The sequence below is a fragment of the Rhinopithecus roxellana genome, chromosome 1 (assembly GCF_007565055.1).
Source record: "Rhinopithecus roxellana isolate Shanxi Qingling chromosome 1, ASM756505v1, whole genome shotgun sequence".
NCBI classification, from domain to species: Eukaryota; Metazoa; Chordata; class Mammalia; order Primates; family Cercopithecidae; genus Rhinopithecus; species Rhinopithecus roxellana.
The window spans coordinates 88,134,444-88,150,031 of record NC_044549.1 but is presented as its reverse complement, the minus strand read 5'-3'; the positions used below and the strand labels follow the sequence as shown (position 1 = coordinate 88,150,031).

The 15,588-nt window shown below is 38.2% G+C and overlaps 1 protein-coding gene across 2 annotated transcripts in view; it reads right to left on the bottom strand.

Moving 5' to 3' along the window:
• GRM7 (glutamate metabotropic receptor 7) overlaps window positions 1-15,588 on the bottom strand; it is a 923,309-nt gene that overhangs the window by 210,453 nt on the left and 697,268 nt on the right. The window lies entirely within an intron of this gene.

The window sequence follows — 15,588 nt, the reverse complement described above, 5'->3', positions numbered from 1 at the left end:
ATTGATCCCTTTACCATTATGTAATGCCCTTCTTTGTTTTTTTTTTTTTTTTAATCTTTGTTGGTTTAAAGTCTGTTTTATCAGACATTAGGATGGCAACCTCTGTTTTTTTTTTTTTCTTTCCATTTGCTTGGTAAATATTCCTCCATGCCCTTATAGCACGAAATGCCCACAGGAGAAATCAGGAAAGATCTAAAATTGACACCCTAACATCACAATTAAAAGAACTAGAGGAACAAGAGCAAACAAATTCAAAAGCTAGCAGAAGACACGAAATAACTAAGAGCAGAACTGAAGGAGATAGAGACACAAAAATCCCTTCAAAAAATCAATGAATCTAGGAGCTGGTTTTTTGAAAAGATTAATAAAATAGATAAACTGCTAGCCAGAATAATAAAGAAGAAAAGAGAGAAGAATCAAATAGACTCAATAAAAAATGATAAAGGGGATATCACCACTGATCCCACAGAAATACAAACTACCATCAGAGAATACTATAAACATCTCTACGCAAATAAACTAGAAAGTTGAGAAGAAATGGATAAACTCCTGGACGCATACACCCTTCAAAACTAAACCAGGAAGAAGTTGAATCCCTGAATAGACCAATAACAAGTTCTAAAATTGAGGCAGTAATTAATAACCTATCAACCAAAAAAAGCCCACGACCAGAGAGATTCACAGCCAAATTAATTCCACCAGAGGTACAAAGAGGAGCTGGTACTATTCCTTCTGAAACTCTTCCAAACAATAGAAAAAGAAGGACTCCTCCCTACTCATTTTATGAGGCCAGCATCATCCTGATACCAAAACCTGGAAGAGACACAACAAAAAAGGAAAATTTCAGGCCAATATCCCTGATAAACATCTATGCAAAAATCCTCAATAAAATACTGGCAAACCAAATCCAGCAGCACACTCAATAAACTAGGTATTGATGGAACATGTCTCAAAATAATAAGAGCTATTTATGACAAACCCACAGATAATAACATACTGAATGGGTAAAAGTTGGAAGCATTCCCTTTGAAAACTAGCACAAGACAAGGATGTCCTCTCTCCCCACTCCTATTCAAGGTAGCATTGGAGGTTCTACCCAGGGCAATCAGGCAAGAGAAAGAAACAAAGGGTATTCAAATAGGAAGAGAGGAAGTCAAATTGTCTCTGTTTGCAGATTACATGATCCTCTATTTAGAAAACCTCATCTTCTCAGCCTAAAATCTCCTTAAGCTGATAAGCAACTTCAGCAAAGTCTCAGGATAGAAAATCAATATGCAAAAATCATGAGCATTCCTATATACCTATAATAGAGAGCCAAATCATGGTGAACTCCCATTGACAACTGCTATAAGAGAATTAAATACCTAGGAATACAACTTACAAGGGATGTGAAGGACCCCTTGAAGGAGAACTACAAACCGTTGCTCAAAAAAATAAGAAAGGACACAAACAAATGAAAAAACATTCCATGCTCATGGATAAGAAAAATCAATATTGTGAAAATGACCATACTGCCCAAAGTAATCTATAGATTCATTGCTATCCCCATCAAGCTACCAATGACTTTCTTCACAGAATAAGAAAAAATTACTTTAAATTTCATATGGAACCAAAATAGAGCCCTCATAGCGAAGACAATCCTAAGCAAAAAGAACAAAGCTGGAGGCATCACGCTACCTGACTTCAAACTATACTACAAGGCTACAGTAACCAAAACAGCATGGTACTGGTGCCAAAACAGAGATATAGACCAATGGAACAGAAAAAAAAAAAAGCCTCAAATATAATGTCACACATCTACAACCATCTGATATTTGACAAACCTGACAAAAACAAGCAATGGGGAGAAGATTCCCTATTTAATAAATGGTGTTGGGAAAACTGACTAGCTAGTTGCAGAAAACTGAAACTGGACCTCTTCCTTACACCTTATACAAAAATTAACTCAAGATGGATTAAAGACTTAAACATAAGACCTAAAACATAAAAACTCTAGAAGAAAACCTAGTCAATACCATTTAGGACATAGGCATGGGCAAAGGCTTCATGACTAAAACAACAAAAGCAATTGCAACAAAAGCCAAAATTGACAAATGGGATCTAATTAAACTAAAGAGCTTCTGCACAGCAGAAGAAACTATCATCAGAGTGAACAGGCAACCTACAGAATGGGAGAAAATTTTTGTAACCTATCCATCTGACAAAGGGCTAATATCCAGAATCTACAAAGAAACAAATGTACAAGAAAAAAACAAATAGCCCCACAAAAAAGTGGGTGAAAGATAAGAACAGACACTTCTCAAAAAAGACATTTATGTGGCCAACAAACATATGAAGAAAAAGCCCATTAACACTGGTCATTAGAGAAATGCAAATCAAAACCACAATGAGCTACCATCTCACACTAGTTAGAATGGCAATCATTAAAAAGTCAGCCAACAACAGAAGCTGGAGAGAATGTGGAGAAATAGGAACACTTTTACACTGTTGGTAGGAGTATAAACTAGTTCAACCATTTTGGAAGACAGTGTGGCAATTCCTCAAGGATCTATAACCAGAAATACCATTTGACCCAGCAACCCCATTGCTAGGTATATATCCAAAGGATTATAAATCATTCTACTATAAAGACACATGCACATGTATGTTTATTTCAGCACTGTTCACGATAGCAAAGTCTTGGAACCAACCCAAATGCCCATCAATGATAGACTAGATAGAGAAAATGTGGCACATATACACCATAGGGAATACTATGCAGCCATAAAAAGGATGAGTTCATGTCCTTTGCAGGGACATGAATGAAGCTGGAAACCATCATTCTCAGCAAACTAACACAGGAACAGAAAACCAAACACTGAATATTCTCACTTAAAATTGGGAGCTGAACAATGAGAACACATGGACACAGGGAGGGGAACATCACACACTGGGGCCTGTTGTGGGGTGGGGAGCTAGGGGAGGGATAGCATTAGGAGAAATACCCAATGTAGATGACAGGTTGATGGGTGCAGCAAACCACCATGGCACATGTATACCTATGTCACAAACCTACACGTTCTGCACGTCCCAAAACTTAAAGTATAAAAATAAATATATAAAATGTTGAACTGACAAAAAAAAAAAAAAAAAAAAAAGAAAAGAACCTAACAGCCCGTGGTCTTCTGAGTCAAAACAACAACAACAACAGCTTATTTGTTCACCAGGTTGAGTCTTTTGAGAATGGCCATAATTTTTCAGTCATGCCAGGAGTGGTCATTCTTAGGACAGGGCTGGTAGGGGTACCAGGATCAAGGGTTTGATTAGACATTGAGGATCGACAGTAGAAACAGTAAAAACAATATCTTAAGGCAGGTTGATCAACCTTGAGCAAAATGCAAAGGTGTTCATGCATTCAGGGAATCATACAGGCAGTGGGCTAGGAACCAAGTTATGAGAACTAATGAGAGTCTGTGAAAAAGCTATGGAGCAAGAATATTTGACAATAAGTGTCCATTAGGAGTCTCTATAATGTTAGTGACCTTGACCTAATAATTCTACTCTTGAGACTCTCTCCTAAACAAATAAAGAATTTCTGCCCATATAACAAACTTCCCTTGCAGTGTCTCCTTGCTATACCAAACCCCAAAACTTGAATGGATGTGTGAATAGACAGTCGACTTGGTAGGTGAATAGAGGGATTCTTTTATTCCAAAGTGCCTCTTAAGAACCAGAAGCTGGCCGGGCGCGGTGGCTCAAGCCTGTAATCCCAGCACTTTGGGAGGCCGAGACGGGTGGATCGCGAGGTCAGGAGATCGAGACCAACCTAGCTAACACGGTGAAACCCCGTCTCTACTAAAAAATACAAAAAACTAGCCGGGCGAGTTGGCGGGCGCCTGTAGTCCCAGCTACTTGGGAGGCTGAGGCAGGAGAATGGCGTAAACCCGGGAGGTGGAGCTTGCAGTGAGCTGAGATCCGGCCACTGCACTCCAGCCTGGGCGACAGAGCGAGACTCCGTCTCAAAAAAAAAAAAAAAAAAAAAAAAAAAAAAAGAACCAGAAGCTATCATAAAGTTTCCTTCAACAAACATTAATTGAAGCCTATCATGTGTCAGTAATTAGGCTACATACTGGAGATGTATCAATTCACTGCAATAATCATTTGATGACTAATAGGAGCTTGGCACCATTCTAGACAATAAGACGCTGATAATACAGGGCTCTCAAACTTTACCACAAAATATTTTTGAAAGATTCTTGTCAAATATTCAGTTTCCAGACTTCAACACCCCACTGACAACATTAGACAGATCGAGACAGAAAACTAACAAAAAAGTTCTTAAGTTTGACACCTGACTAATTAGACCTAATAGATATCTACACAACATGCTACCCAACAATTACAGAATACGCGTTCTTCCCACCCCAATACTCTAAGATTGACCACGTGCAATGTCATTAAGCAAGTCTCAATAAATTAAAAAAAAAAAAAAACTAAATCATACCAAGCATATTCTCAGATCACAGTGGAATAAAAATAGAAATCAATACTAGAGGAACTCTCAAAACCACACAATTACACGAATTGTCGTGAATAAATTTTGAGTGAACAACAAAATTAAAGCAGAAATAAAAAAACTATTTGAAAAAAATGAAAATGCAGACACAACATACCAAAACCTCTGATACATGGCAAAAGCAGTGTTTAGAGGAAAGTTTATAGTGCTAAATGCCTACATCGAAAAGAAAGATCTCAAATTGACAATTTACCCTTGCATCTAAAGAGACTATAAAAACAAGAACAAACTAAACACAAAGCTAGCGGAAGAAAAAAAAATAACTAAAAGCAGAGCAGAAATAAATAAAACTGAGATCCCAAAAATCATACATAGGATCAATGAAGTTTTGAAAAGTTGGTTCTTTGAAAATGTAAACAACAGACCACTAGTTGGATTAACAAGGTAAAAAGAAGACTCAAATGAGCAAAATCAGAACTAGTGAAAGGGACATTACAACCAATTCCACAGAAATACAAAAGATCCTCAGAGACTATTATGAATACCTTTATAAACGCAAACAAGAAAATCTAGAGAAAATTAATAAGTTCCTGAAAATACACAATCTTCCAAGATTTAATCAGGAAGAAACTGAAATCCTGAACAGACCAATAATGAGTTCTATAATTGAATTAGTAATAAAACATCTACCAACCAAAAAAAGCCCTGGACCATATGGATTAACAGCTGAATCCCACCAGATGTACAAAGAAGAGCTGGTACCAATCCTGCTGAAACTATACCACAAAACTAAGGAGGAGGGATTTCTCTCTAACTTATTCTGTGAAACCAGTAGTATACTTATACTAAAATCTGGCAAAGATGCAACAAAAAAATAAAACAGTGGGTCAGTATCCCTGATTAACATAAATGTAGCAATTCTCAACAAAATACCAGCAAACTGAAACCAGCAGCACATCAAAAAGTTAATTCAACACAATAAAGTGGGCTTTATTTCTGGCATGCAAGTTTAGTTCAACATATACAAGTCAATAAATGTGAGTTACCACATAAACAGAATAAAAAAAAAAAAACATGCAATCATCTCAATAGACGCAGAAAACACATTTGATAACATTTAACATCTTTTCATGATAAAAACCCTAAAAAACTAGGCATCAAAGGAACACTCCTCAAAATAATGAGTCTTTTATGACAAACCCATAGCCAATTCATACTAAAACAGCAACAGATTGAAGTATTCCCCCTAAAAACTGGAACAAGACAAGGATGGCTACTCTCTCACTCCCATTCAGTGTAACACTGGAAGCTTCGCCAGAGCAGTTTCCATGTATTTGTGAGGTTTTGAGTGAGTTTCTTAATTCCGAGTTCTAATTTGATTGCACTGTGGTCTAAGAGAATGTTTGTTATTTCTGTTCTCTTGCATTTGCTGAGGAATGTTTCACGTCTGATTATGTGGTCAATTTTAGAATAAGTGTGATGTGGTCCTGAGAAGAATGTATATTCTGCTGATGCTTGATGGAGAGTTCTACAGATGTCTACTAGGTCTGCTGGGACCAGAGTGGAGTTTGAGTCCTGAATATCCTTGTTACTTTTCTGTCCTGTTGATCTGTCTAATATTGACAGTAGGGTGTTAAAGTCTCCCATTATTATTGTGTGGGAATCTAAGTCTCTTTGTAGGTCTCTAAGAACGTACTTTATGAATCTGGGTGCTTCTGTATTGGGTGCATATGTATTTAGGAGAGTCAGCTCTTCTTGTTGCATTGATCCCTTTACCATTATGTAATGCCCTTCTTTGTTTTTTTTTTTTTTTTTTTTTTTTTTTTCAATCTTTGTTGGTTTAAAGTCTGTTTTATCAGACATTAGGATGGCAGGCTGTTTTTTTTTTTTTTTCTTTCCATTTGCTTGGTAAATATTCCTCCATGCCCGTATAGCACGAAATGCCCACAGGAGAAATCAGGAAAGATCTAAAATTGACACCCTAACATCACAATTAAAAGAACTAGAGGAACAAGAGCAAACAAATTCAAAAGCTAGCAGAAGACACGAAATAACTAAGAGCAGAACTGAAGGAGATAGAGACACAAAAATCCCTTCAAAAAATCAATAAAAGGCATCCAAACAGGAAAAGAGGAAATCAAATCATTTCTCTTCACTGATGATATGATTCTACATGTTGGAAACTGTAGAGACTCCATAGAAAGACTCCTAGATTGAACAAACAACTTCAGTGAAGTTTTAGGATACAAAATCAATGTAAAAAAATCAGTAGCATTTCTATACACCAATAACATTCAAGCTGAAAGCAAAATCAAGAATATAATCCCATTTACAATAGCCACAAAAGAATATAATACCTACAAATACTTATAACCAAGGAGGTGAAAGATCTCTAGAAAGAGAATTATAAAACAATTGCTGAAATAAATCATAGAAAACAAAAACAAATGAAAAAATGTCCCATTTTTATGGATTGGAAGAATGGATATTGTAAAAATGTTCATACTGCTCAAAGTAATGTATGGATTCAATGCTATTCCTATCAAATTACCAACATCATTTTTCACAGAATTAGAAAAAACAATTCTAAAATTTTTATAGAACTAAAAAGAGTCACAACAGACAAAGAAATCTGAAGTAAAAAGAACAAAGCCAGATGCATCACATCACCTGACTTCAAACTATAAGGCCACAGTAACCAAAACAACATGGTACTGTTAAGAAAACAAAAGGCACATAAACCAATAAAATATAGGAACCTCAGAGGCAAAGCCACACACTTACAATCAACTTATCTTTGACAATGTTGATAAAAATAAACAATAGGGAAAGGACTTCCTATTCAATAAATGGTGCTGAGAAAATTAGCTAACCATATGCAGAAGCGTAAAACTAGACCTCTACCTCTCACCACATACAAAAGTTAACTCAAGATGAATTAAAAACTTAAATGTTAAAACCTCCAACTATAAAAATCCCAGAAGAAAACCTAGGAAATACTCTCCTGGACATCAGCTTAGGCAATGAATTTATGACCAAGTCCTCAAAAACAAACAAAAACAAAAATTGTCAGTTAAGAACTAATTAAACTAAAGAGCTTTTGCACAGCAAAAGAAACTACCAATGGAGTAAACAGACAACTTACAGAATTGGAGAAAGTATTTGTAAACTAAGCATTCAACAATGGACTAATATCCATAATCTATAAGAAACTTAAAACAAGAAAAAAAAAAACATTAAAAAGTGAGCAAAGAACATGAACAGACACTTCTTAAAATAAGGCATGTAAGCAGCCAATAAGTACAGGAAAAAAAGCTTTACATCACCAGTTAGTGGGGAGACACTAATCAAAACCACTATGTGATACCTTCTCACACCAGTCAGAATGGCTGTTATTAAAAGGTCAAAAAATAACAGATGTTGGCAAGATTGCAGAGAAAAGGGAACACTTATACACTGTTGGCATGATTAGTTCAGATATTCTGGAAAGTAATTTGGAGATTTCTCAAAGAACTAAAGATAGAACTACCATTCAACCCAGTAATCCCATTACTGGGTATCTACCCAAAGAAAAATAAATCATGCTATCAAAAAGACACATGTATGCATATATTTATCGCAGTATTATTCACAGTAGCACAGACTGAAATCAATTCTGGTGCCCCTCAGTGGTGGATTGGATTAAAAAATACAGTACATATATGCCATGGAATACTATGCAGCCATTAAAAAGAACAAAATCATTTCCTTTGTAGGAACATGGATGCAGCTGGAGGCTATTATCCTAAGTGAACTAATACAGAAATAAAAAACCAAATATCACATGTTCTCATTTATAAGTGGGAGCTAATCATGGATACACATGGACATAAAGATGAAAACAATAGTCACCGAGGAATCAAAAAGTGGGGAGGACGAGAGGAGGAAAAGGACTGAAAAACTTCCCACAGGGTACTGTGTTCCTTATTTGGGTGATGGAGTCAGTAGAAACCCTAACCTCAGCATCATTCAATATACTCCTGTAACAAACCTGCACATGTACCCACTAAATAATTCATTCATACATGCATACATATGAACATAAAAATGTAAAAATTCCATTCCCAGCTAGGCTTTGTGATGGATGCCTATAATCCCAGCTACTTGAGAACCTGAAGCAGGAGGATCACTTGAGTCTAGGAGTTTGAAACCAGCCTGGGTAATACAGGGAGACCCCATGCCCCGCAAAACAAATCAGTATTCTATACTCCATTCCTAAAGATTTGGATTCAGTTCACCTGGACTGGAACCCAATACACTGTATTTTTAACACCAGAGAATTCTGACACCTGTGTCCCATAGACTTTCTTTGAGGATCAGTGAATAGTGATTGAGAGTATCATCTGAATTCACTTAGGGCTCATGATGAATTCTCAGATCCAGCACCCTCCTAGTCTCCATGATCTCTCTAGGAGCAAGATAGAAGAAGAGGGGCTTTTTGTGGCACCCACTGGAACTTATTACCTTGAAAAAGCATTAACAACAAAACCCAGAAACCTATGTTGAGAGATTAAACCACAGTTACCCTCAAAGTCTTGAAATTGTATAAAGTCCTCTATTTTTCTCAAAGTCCTATTTCCTGGAATCCTTCTTCTCCCCATCCCTGTATTTCCATATCTGTCCTTAATCCCTATTATATCCCGACCCACCTATATGCTAATACAACAGTGACCACGCCAGTCACAAAGGCAAAATTTGATGACTAGTTTTTCTAAAACAGTCTCTTGCTGAGATCTTGAAGATTTCTTCCCGTTTCTTAATGTCCTTTTTTGATGATATCATTGTCAGGAAAGTACATCCCTTGTAGTCTTCCCAGGTTTGCTCATTTCCCTCAAATTTAAATGATGCATACTTTTAAAAAGCACATTTATTATTTAAGTGCTATTAGCCCTGGCCTTTGATCCACATGATGGAATACAGCAGGAGTGTACACTTCTACCAGCTCAGAGATGCCTGCTTACCAGTCTGCATTAAAGTCCAGCCTAGCAAATCAGAGTGCACATTGCTAGCAAAACTTACTTCCATATTTCTTGTAGGTTCCGTTTGTTACAAGCAACCAGGAAGCCTGGTTTCAAGGATTGATTAGGGACATGGGGAGAGGAAATAGGCAATTTCACTAAGGAAAAAATTTTTCTGTATATCAATGGACCCTTCTCCTTTTCTGATCTTTTTGTTGAAAGGCACAACAAAAAGACAACTGATGATAGTACCTTATCATGGAGTCATGGGAGAATATAAGAAGGAAATGCAGTAAGTTGGAGAAAAAAGAAAAGAAACATGAATGTCTTCATTAGCTCAGCCTGCTATAATAAAATACCATAGACTAAATACAACAGAAATTGTTTGAACAACAGAAATTTCTTTTTCCTAGTTCTGAAGGCTGAGAAGTCTAAGATCAAGGTGCTGGCTGGCCTATTCATACAAGAGTCTTCTTTCTGTCTGGAGGACAGCTGCCTTCTTGCTGCATCCTTACATGCAGAGAGAAAGAAAAGGAGAGAGGAGAAGAGAGAGCATTAGCTCTCTATTGTTTCCCTTCTTTTAAGAATACTAATCCCATCATAAGGGGCACAGCTTTATTTCCTCATCAAACCCTAAGTACCTCCCAAAGACCTCATCTCAAAAATAGTATACATTGGGGGTTAGGGCTTTGACGTACAAATTTCAGAGACACAACTCAGTTCATAGCCATGGATTTCATAGGCCATTCTGTCACCCACCAGCCTGTGACCTTGACATGTTACTTAATTCTTTCAGTCTTCTACAAATCTGGAGAAATGAACTTGAGATGAAGTGAAAGTGTTTTGGAAGTCTTGGGATGTAGACACAGATATAACTACATCATAATTTTATGGAAAGAAATTTTCTGGCTGCCAAATATGAGTGTGGATGTGGGGAGAATGTCAGCGGGTAGAAGCATAAACTGACCTCTGGAGGTGGGGAGGAGGGCAGGTGTCATCGCCCTACAAGGCAGTAGTAATGGGTCTGTAAATGGAAACGTAAGCATAGATAAGATGGTACATGTGGAAGTACAAAGAAACATCTCAAGTTCCTGGGAGAACTGTTGAAACAGAAAAAGAAGAGCAGGAACCTTTGACTGCTGTTCATTGCCTGTTTTTAGTTTGTTCAAACTGTAGTCTTCCTCCCCCTACCCTGAGTTGATTGCATTTGTACTTAGAGAAAAGATGATATAGAATGACACAGGATTCAAATTACTAGATTTAAAAAGGCAAGGTCCAGTCATATTACAATGATTTTGATCAGAAAGAGCCAACCTATTCCACATTTTCCCCTTCTTTCCAGGTTAGACAAAGATTTCAGAGGCTACAGTCTAACACAAACCTGAACAGGCCTATGAACCTCCAAAATGAGCTGGGAGAAAGGGCAGCTGGAACCCTATATGAGTCACTTTCCAGGGTAAAGCCCAAGGGAGTGAGATTCTGAGTTCCACACTCCAACACAGAGAAGGAACAACAGAATAGAACTGTCCATGTGGCATGTGGAGACACGTAGGGCTCAAGGGACTTCATCTGCCTCCCTTCCCTCCATTCAGAATTGGCGAGCTATAAATGATTTTGCCTGCAGAAACTGGTGAAATAATTTGTCCCCACTGAGTTTCTATGTGTCTACTTGGGAGGGCTACTCAGTATTCCTTTTGTTATCTAAAGAACATAGCAATACTTGAGAGGCAGACCTGAGAATATCATTTGGTGAGGTTCATCAGACATGAATTCATGTCTAGAAAGAGGTATTATACATCTCCAGTATTTCATGTGGAGGGAAAATGATTGTCTTAGTCCATTAGAGCTGCCATCACACAATACTATTAACTGAGTGGTAATGTAGTTCTCATAATTCCGAAGGGTGGGAAGTCCCAAATCAAGTTGCTGGCAGATTCAGTGTCTGGTGAGAGTCTGCTTTCTGATTCTTAGATGTTGCCTTCTCACTGTGACCTCACATGGTGGAAGGGGCAAGGGATCTTCCTTGCATCTCTTTTCTAAGGGCACTAATCACATTCACAAGGGCTTGCCTTCAGACCTAATCATTTCCCCAAAGGCCTCACCTTCTACTACCATCACCTTGGGGATTAGGATTTCAACATGTGAATTTTAAGGGGACACAAACATTTAGACCACAGCAATGACCAAGAACGGTGGCTTTACCTGGCCATGTGCCAAGGCCAGGGGAACATCTACGGCACCGGGAACCTGGGAAAAGATGGGAAGCCGGAAGACTGGCCTGCTCAACATCAGGTTCCACCATCCAGGGAAACAGGAAGCTCAAACTACAAAGGTACATTTATTCATTCAAAATAATTATTTGCACACCTGAGTTTTTGGACTGATACTTCTACGTACTACAACTGAACAATTATTATCAGTTTGACCCATTAGGAACAATAAAACCTGGGTCAGAACGCATCTACAGCTCAGAATTTGAGTTGGGGGTCAGGGAAGGTATAGTAGGCATCAAAGGAAAATGGAAAGAATCTGGGATACGTTAGAAAGGGAGATCCTCAAGCTTTAAATGTATTGCAGGGTGTGCAGCAAGGATGTGAAAACTAGAGTTGCCTTCACAATGAAGTGTCATACTATGTATGAGCTGACAGAAGCATTTCTGATGCCCCACTCAGGAAAATATACGAGTTGGATGATTTCCCTCAGGGAAATGGGATCTATTTTAAATGGGAATCTGAATGCTACAATTACAGCTCAGTTGTCTGTGTAACAACATTATGAGTCTTAAACAAGGGCATGATATGAATCAGGCCCCAGGAAACTTGTCTTGTACACCCTGATCCACCTTACAAAATAAAAGGGTTCGGTATTATTTTTGTTATCTAAAGAGCATAGCATGCCTAGCTAGCTAAGTAGCTAAGCAAATAACTAGTAGAATGTGAACTTGTGTTAGAGTTAGTTCTGAGTTTTAGATATTTTATCGTGATGAACAAGATTAAACAAGATTAAAAGTCCCATGGTGGTCGTTTTTTTTCAGGTCTAGAGAGTCATTTGAATTTAGAACATAAAGAAGCCAAAATATAGGAGAATTAAATGATGCAAGAAAGACTAGAAGTTAGGGGAATTAGTAAGGGCAAGATAGGACTTTTATATGCCTAAGCTGGATACATACCTGGCTGACCACAAAAGTGGCTCTTAAACCTATTAATTCAACAAGAACTTGCCTGCCTTCTTGTCTTCCTGCCTTTCCTTTAGGACTCCAGCAACCAAGGATAATGAGATTACCAAGCTCTTCTGGGAAGACAATGTGTTCCAACGATGGCCCATTCCACATGCTTTATTTATATAAGTGACGCTCCTCTCTATCCACAAGTGAGATCTATGTACCTCTCCTTTGATCTGGGTGGGGGATTAAGATTATTTCATCCAATAGACCACGGTAGAAATGATGCTATATGGTTTTCCAAGGCTGAATCCTTGGGCTGTATCTTCCACCTGTCTCTCTTGATCGCATTCTTAGGAATGTGGTCCCCAAGCAACCAGCAACCATGCTGTGAAGAAGCATAAAGCAGCCTAGACAGATAGGCTCACATGGGGTGGAACTGAGGTCCTCAGCCAGCAGTCAGCCTCAACCACCAGCCCAGTGAGTGAACGAAGCTTCAAATGATTCTACCACTCAGCCTTTGATCCACTTCAGCTGTTGCAATGTAGAGCTAAGACAGGTTATCCCCACTAAATCCTGCCCAAATTACAGATTAATGAGCAAAACAAATTTGTCTTGTTTGAAGTTACTAAGCACCAGAATAATTTTTTTATACTAAAGGTAACTGTTACTGAGAAACAGGTCTCAGGTGCCTGACATTACTCACACAAAATGATCCAAATTTATTTTGAGATCAAAAAGTGACTCTAATTATGCTTCATTGTTAACTTGGAATTATCTATGACCTCTTTAACTCCATGCCTTCTGCCCCAGTAAATTGCAAATAAATGAACGGTATTATCTGAATTGAATATTAAGGTTAACTGAGAAGTCCCATGTAACAGCAAAAGTTCTAGACCCAGCCTGTGTCCCAGATCAACAGACAGAGTTCCAGCAGGAAAGAAAATATAATGGCTAAATATGTTTGTTTGTTTGTTTGTTTTTTAGACAGGGTCTCTCTTTGTCAACCAGCCTGGAGTGCAATTGTGCTATCTCAGCTCACTGCAGCCTCTACCTCCTGAGTTTAAGCAATTCTCCTGCCTCAGTCTCCCAAATAGCTGGGATTACAGGCATGCATCACCGTGCCCGGCTAGCTAAGTACGTTTTATAGTGAAAGTAAAAGCTGTTCAGTTCTACCAACAAATGGTTTACTTGAGTGAAAAGAACAGTAAATGTATAGTGAAAAAAACTGGGTTGATGTTTTCACACTGTTATTTTCTAGCTGAGCAAGTCACTTAATTTATCCAGGCCTCAGTTTCCTCAAATGCAAAACTAACTGGAGAATAATGCCTGATTGTCACAGTTCTTGTGAAGATTTAATTCAATGGATTAACAGACAGAAAAGTGCTCTAGATTGTTACGTGAAGAAAATAATGAATGAGAATTATTTAAATATTTTTAAAAAGGACCAGCTAAATCTTAAATGATAAAACTGCCAGCTAAATCTTAACATTAATCAGAGGTCTAGTTTTCACTTAGGAAAATTGAGGACTTATTTCATTAACCGGTATTTAAAGGTATTACATGAAAGTTATTTTCCATTTACTGATAACCATCTTACTAATTTCTATTTGGGCAGCTATGGTTTTAAATTTGTCTGGCTTCTTAGAGTTTGATCAGCTGATGCTTGGCTGTTAGCCAAAACATAAGCTACCGGGATTAAGAGCTGGCAGCTCTGGTACTATATTTTTGATGTTTGAAAAACCCAGTCAGTTTGGAGGGTTTTTTTAAAAAAGCATTTTAATATCAATGAATTAACAGCTTAATGTCAGGAGCAAGATAGAATCAGAGAGAGAAACTTTGATATGAAACCTTTTCCTAGGAAGAGAGGAAAGATCACAGTAACTGAAACCTTTTCATACTCTTGTTTAAAACGTATCATACCTGAATTAAACAAGGTGTCATGGTGGACAGAATGAGGAAGCTTATTCTGTGATGCTTTCTAATGCACTTTACGTAAGAACCATCAAATGGCATTAACTTGCAGCTGCCTTCACCCTGGCCTTAAGTTTGCAGAACTTCCATTATCATAGTTACAATTCCCTGACCCCTTGGAAATGCTGCCAAGGCCTTCCTGCTTGAAGACATTGAAGCCTGTTGCTGAAAAAGGAATCACCCCACAGTTCTCTTGGGGCTTGTGCTCTGTTGGGAACTAAAGCCCAACAGTTCTTACAAGGGAGGTCCAGAAGCCATGCCTATGAGCTTTACAAGACTGTCTGAGAAATCAATTATCCTCACCATAGTGGATAGAAGCAGGAGTGGGATCTCAGCTGACTGCAGCCACCCCAACCAAGTCCTCTTTTATGACAAAATGAGAGAAATATCACATGTTGGCATTTTAGAGGCAACCTCTGGGTTTTACCAATTACATGTAAGGGTCCTGAGCCACAGTAAATATGCACTTTGGGCAGCAGTTCAAATCCCACCTCTGTCACATGTCAGTTGGATGAGCTTGGGAAAACTACTTAAGTTAAAATCTGGTGATAAAAGAAGTTCAGAATGTATTGAACCATTATGAAGATGAACTAGGATAATCCCTAAACAGTGTTAATGCCTGGCCCGTATAAGCCCTAAAAGGCAATCAGCAGCTGGTATCAGAAAAATAATAACCAGCCAGGCATTGTGGCTCATGCCTGTAATCCCAGCACTTTGGGAGGCCAAGACAGGTGATTGCTTGAGGTCAGGAGTTCAAGACCAACCTGACAACATTGTGAAACCTTGTCTCTACAAAAAATACAAAATTAGCTAGGTATGGTGGCAGGTGCCTGTAATCCCAGCTACTTGAGAGGTGGAGGCACGGGAATCGCTTGAACCCGGGAGGTAGAGGTTGCAGTGAGCCGAGATCATGCGACTGCACTCCAGCTTGGGCAACAGAGCGAGACTCTGTCTCTAATAAT